The sequence below is a fragment of the Sturnira hondurensis genome, unplaced genomic scaffold, assembly GCF_014824575.4.
Source record: "Sturnira hondurensis isolate 20B ecotype Veracruz unplaced genomic scaffold, ASM1482457v3 Scaffold0017254, whole genome shotgun sequence".
NCBI lineage: Eukaryota > Metazoa > Chordata > Mammalia > Chiroptera > Phyllostomidae > Sturnira > Sturnira hondurensis.
This window is the reverse complement of record NW_028089885.1, coordinates 30,895-37,020: the sequence shown is the minus strand read 5'-3', so window position 1 is coordinate 37,020 and position 6,126 is coordinate 30,895.

The window sequence follows — 6,126 nt, the reverse complement described above, 5'->3', positions numbered from 1 at the left end:
AGCCTCGCGGCGGGCGGGGCTCTCACCTGGGCGCGGGCCGGGGTTGGGCAGGGGCGCGGGCGGCGCGGGGCGGTGGTGAGGGTGGCTCGAAGCCGGGGGGCGCGGGCCGAGCCGCAGGAGGCGCTCAGCACGCCCGGTGCACCGGCGCTGCGCGGCCCTAGACAAAGGCGGCGCATTTCTGAAGAGTCGGCGGCCCCTGCAGGCAGCCGCGGGCATGGCGGCCTGGGACACAGCGGCTGGGAGCGCGGGCGGGAGGGCGTGGCGGCCCGGGCTAGCCGGGTGTGCGGGTCTCCAAAGTAGCCAGCTACTCGTAGGAGCTTTGTCCGGAGGCCTGAGGATGGGGGTTGGGGCGACTCTGGCCCACTCCCTTCCCCGCCTCCTAAATTCTATAGCTCCCATGCCCAGCGACCCTTTGCTGGAGGAGTATTGTTTCATTTCTGGTTTGAAAACAGGCTCGAAGCTCCAGAGACTTCTGAAACCCCTTACCCTTTCTGCACCACCCCAGGGAAGGGACGCAGGCGCAGTCCTGCCTTTGCCCCTCAAGGTAGCCCGCCACCTGTTCCCTCCTGTGGAATGGGGCTCCACGCCCAACTGCTTAGTATCCCCACCCTCCACAAAGCCAACCAGGGCTCTAGGACTAGAGACCAAACGACCCCACCCCCTACCCCATGAACACGGGCACAGGCAGGCGGCCCAGCCTTCCTCTACCTGGCCTCACAGATAAGCTTCTGCGTATTTCCTGGAGCTGCCCTGCTAGTGTGCCTGCAGGCTGTGCTGCCCACAGAAGAGCGCTGGAAGGCAATCAGCTTGGTCTGGGCCTGGACCCAGGTATCTCGGAGCCCAGGGAGCAGGTAAGAACACGGTGTGAATGGGGGACTGGCTGACCAGTTCACAGTCAGTTCCAGTCTGCAGGACCCAGGGCCAGGGCAGAACCTCCCCGTGGCTGGCACTCCTGGCTGAGGGCTTGGTGGCCCCTGTGGGAGCCCTAGTGCATGTCACCTGGTGATGTGAAGCTGAGAGACCTGGTAACTGGGAAGCCCAGTACACTCTGTTCCTCATCAAAGCAAACCTCCTGACCTTGGCTGCTGCACTGGTGAGGTCAGCAGAGCACAGAGCTCATGGCATGCCAGCTTTGCCAAGGGAGCATGGCACCCTCTGTGAGCCCCGTGCTCCCATCTAAGCACAGGGCCCTGGCAGCTCCGTGGGGTGGAGCCGCGGCTGTCTGTGCCAGGCTGGCATTCTGGCCTAGTGTGGGAGCCCCACTGTCCGGTCCCCTTTGGCTGCTGCACTGTGGCCCTGAGCACACTTTTGCCCAATTGCTCCTCATCCCAGCCTCGGTTTTTCACCTCCTGTGGAGTTCATTCAACTCCCAGACACACAGCAGGTGAAATAGAGCCTAGATACTCCAAGCTTCTGGGTGGCTATTCTTGCCCCTGTCACCCTAAAGGGGCAGGAGGGGAACCCCTGGGCCCCTCACCAGTGGGTGCTGGTTGCTGAGTGCCACCAGTGAATCTTCCCCACAGCCACATGGGAAGTGCATCCCCCACCAGACAGCTGGGGAGCTGAGACCAAGGCTCACAGAGCCATAAAGGGATCGGTGCTTGTCCCTATGCCAGCACTCTTCCCCCCAGAAGAGCTCCCAGCCCAGGAAGAGTTTTTCCTGCAGGGCCACCTTAGCTCAGGCAACAAGCCATGTGGCACTGGCCATCAGTCTGAGGTCAAGGCTAGTGTGGATCAAGCTCACAGCGCTGCCCATGCTTGCAGAGGAGCCTGGAGATGACATTTACCTGATGACTGCTCCTGGGTTCTTCGAATGATGCAGCACCCAGGGCTAGCACACCGTTGTTGAAACTGTGTGCTCACCTTCCTGTAGGCTCAAAGCTCCCAGCTGGGAGCAGGCGTTCTGGGGCAAAAGCGCACGTGGAAGGCAACGGGGAGCCAGTGCTGCTTACAGTGTGGAGGCTTCTGGCACCAAGACCCTCTCCAGCTGCCAAGCCCGGATGTTTTTGGCTGTTCTGGGCTGGGGCCTGGGCCTGACACCTGCCACAGGTCTTTGTATGAAACCCAGGCGCTGTGGCCATGGGACTGGCGTCCTTTGCCCCTGTAGTCAGCACCTTGGCCAGTGCCACCCTCACTGGAAGCCTATTGGCTGACTGCCCGGTGTTGGGTGGGATAGGTGGGTGTGGGCCTGCCCTGAGGGACTTCAGGCAGAGGTGGAGCTGAGCAGGACTGGGTGGCTGGTCAGTCCAACACCAGCAGGACACAGCTCCTTCTTCAGGCTGCAGACGTGGGGCTGGTTTGGTAAGGCACATTTATCAGGGTGTGGGCAGGTGCAGGACAGCATGAGGGACAGTGTGCCCACTGGGTGGGCAGCTATGGAGCCATCCCCACGCCAGGCCTACAGTGTGCAGGAGGGAAGGCACGTGACAGCTGCTGAAGAGTTGGTGGGGAGGGCTCGACAGAGGCTGCAGCCTCGGGCAAGGGGTACAGCCAGCCCTAGGGATCCACCCTGCAGGAGGAGACAGAAATCCTATGGGAAGAGCCTCTGCCCTGTAATGCCAGCTATACCTGTCAGTTCCTGGGAGGCCTGGCATGGGGGCAGGCACGGCAGGCCACTCAGGCCGTGTTGATCTGTGTCCCCCAGGCTTTCTGGACACAGGTCTCTGAGGACCAGGTGTGGGCCTGGGCCTGGGCATGGGACTGTGGGCAGCTCCACTCTCCAGCTGATAAGGCCTACCACCCCTTGCCTGGCCTGAGTTTCTGCCTGAATAGCCCTTCAGACTCATTACATGGGGCATAGCCTCCGAGAAGCTCGCCAGGCCTCCAACCCCTCCAATGAGGTCTGATGCTCTCTCACTCCCACCCTCTGGTCCTGAGGACCAGCCTGCATGATAGCATGTCAAGCATTTGAGGCCCCGTCAGCTGCATGAGCATGCCCAGCCTCCTGGTCTCTCTGAGTTCAGAGCAGCATGTGTATGAGACAGAGACTAATATCTTCTGGGAGAGGTCAGCTGCTCACTGCCCCTTTCTGGTCCACCTTTCTTGTCCCCGGAGAGCAGCATGCAAGGCCCTACAGGGACAGTTTGAGGTTTTCACTCAAACTCATAGAGTCCAGCTAGGGCAAAGGGATCCTTCTCTGTGGCAAGTTTTCTTTTTAAAGATTTTATTTATTTATTTTTTAGACGAGAGGACGAGAAGGAGAAAGAGAGGGAGAGAAACAACATGTGGTTGCCTCTCGCGCTTCCCCCACTGGGGACCTGGCCCGCAACCCCGGCATGTGCCCTAAACTGGGAATCGAACCGGCGACCCTGTGATTCTCAGGCCAGCACTCAACCACTGAACCAGACCAGCCAGGGCTCTGTGGCCAGTTCTGAGGGACAGAGTTTGACCTCCTTAGAAGGTCACTGCTTCCATGGGCTCCAGGAGCCTTGTTTCCATCCTCAGGAGATAGAACTGTGGTGGCTTTGCTCCAGCAGACTGCTGGAGTGTCTGTGGCCATCCAGTTTCCCAGCAGCCTCCCAGGGAGGGGTGGGGAGGTAAGAGACAGAGTGCATGCCCACGTTCTGAGCTACCCCCAGGCCAGTGCTAGGAGAGACCCAGAAGGAAGCTCGAAGGTCATACAGCAAACCTGTGCCTGCTGCCCAGGTGCTGCTCCAATGTAATCCTCCCCAGCACTCAGAGTGGGCAGATGGGAATGCGGTCCCAGTGCCAGGGAGCTGGGGGTGCACCAGCTGCCATCTGCTCTCACCATGGAGGGTGGCTGCCTGCCTGAGGCCTGAGAGGACTCAGTGCCAGGCCTGCTAGGTGCGTTGTGCCATTCTGTCCTGTGGTCCAGATACCACACCGCTACCCACTTTACAGACAAGAAAATTGAGGTCAAGGTGCCCAGATAGACCTACCTCCTGGCAGCCCCTCCCAGAACTTTATTTGCTTACACCCATTGCTTCCTGCAGAAGCCCCACCACACCTACCCCTACGCCTAACCTTGGGGCTGCAGGGGATGTCTTGGCCTTCTGTCACTAGCCTTGCACCCCCAGGGTCCTCCTGCCCAACTTTGGTGTGCATAAAGACAATCTGCTTCCTCATTTCTTAGCCATCAAAGCCAAACACAGCAGCAACCCAGGGTCAGGGCAGGGAAGGAGCTGATAGCCTGACCCTTGGCAGCATCCTCAAGAATCCCATTGGGCCTGCCCATCTCCATATGCCTCCAACCCCCACACCAATCGGGGGCCTCCTCCCAAAGGATGGCGTCCTAGATTCTGCTGTGTTGGGTGAGCTCCTGGCCTGGCCACGTGCACCTCCTGCCTCTGAAGCGCTGCTGGAGATTGTTCTTGGGGCACGTGCATTGCACAGTGGTGTCCCTCACCATGCTCACCCCCTGGGCCTGGAGCCCCCATGGGCAGTCTCCAGGATGAGGAAATTCAGGCTGGGTGGACATGCAGTGCTGGCACCTGTCTCTTAAAAAAGTGTTTTAAAAATTTTCACCTTAGGATATATTTATTGATTTGAGAGAGAGAGAAATTGGTTGCCTCTCATATGTGCCCTGAGCAGAGGTCAGACCCACAACCTAGGTATGTATCCTGACCCAGGATCAAACACCCAACCTTTTGATGTGCAGTATGACACTCCAACCAGTGAGCCACCCGACCAGGGCAAGGCATCTGGCTCTTGCATCTGACCTTTCTTCTTGCTCCCATAGGGAGGTGTGAGTGTCCAGGTCTCCCTGGTGGTCACCAGCAGATGGGCTCAGGGTCTTCTCCCAAAGGGTGCAAGCAGGCTGGTAGCCTCTGTCTGGGCACCAGCCCAGGCCAAGGATAAGTAAGAGGTTTCTGGTCCCTGAGGGCTCCAAGTCTGGTGCAGGGGCAGAGTTCAGGAAAGCAAGGTCCCCAGGCTGTGTCCAAGGCATCAGCACTTGATTCGTTCCCTTTCCCCCATCCCTGCAAGAAATGCAGTCCTTCCAGAGCCACCCACTTGACAGTGATGGCTAAATTGGGAGACACTGTTCACACCAGGGGCCCAGCAAACAGTTAAAGCTGGGCACCCGCAAGTGCCCAGTGGAGCAGGGAATGCGGGCCTAGGCATGGCCACAGCTGCCAGCTGGAGTGAACAGGAGTGGAGGGTGGGACATGAACTTTGTACCTCTCCCGGAACTGCAGCGAGTGGGCTCTTGCTGGGTTAATTCAGATTCTGTGCCCAGCTTCACTTTTCCCAGGGCTCCCCAGCCCCTGAGCCCCTTGCTGAGCTGCCATGACCCACAGGGCATGCAGATTTGCTCATTTTGCTGAGAGAGAGGCCAAGAGCTCATCCTACTGAGGGCAGAGCAGGGCTGTGGGGCTTGGAGACCCCACCCACAGAGCACCGTGGAGGAGCTCCTTGCCTTTGTGCCCTCCATGCTTTCATCTGCACTCTTATTTAGTCATTTAGTCAGTCACCAACATGCTGGGAGACTGGTTCCAAGTGCCCTCGTATCTCTCAGCTAGACTCCACTTTCCTCACCTCCATGGGGTGCAGGTGGGGAAAGTGAGCCCCAGGGAGGATGGCCTTGTCTTGAGTCATTCAGCTAATGAGCCCAAAACAAAGGGTGTGTCTGTGCCACATAGTCACCCAGAAGCCCACAGGGACCAAGGTACCAGTGGGGCAGACAATTAGAGCCTGCCTGGCATTCTCTTGCTGTCCCAGATTCTTCTGTATTGGCTCAGCTCAAGCCCTCAGTGTTCTGCCCCCTAGCAAGTGGCTCTGCACCCTGAGAGCCACGGGGCAGAGTGGATGCAGGGTGGGGCCTGGCAGAGCCTTCATGCCATGCTGAGCTTCTCCTGGACTGAGCCTTGCCCTGACACCTGCCCAGGGTCATGGGCGAGGAGCAGGGCAGGGTCCAGACCTGGCCTTGAGGTGAGACAGGAGATTCTCTGGCTGGTCCCAGAGATTGGGGCCCTGGGCTGGGACTCAGTGGGTGCAGGGCCTCAGTTTTCTCACCTGTCTAGTGGGCTCTTTTGCCAGCCTCTTGCATGAAGATTGAAGGGCATATTTGTGATTCCTGGTGTGAGAGGGGGCTCAGGGGCCTCTGAGACTGGGGTATTTTTAGCCAGTGTTCCTGCTGACAGCCCAGGCTGGCTGAGGTTTGCTGCC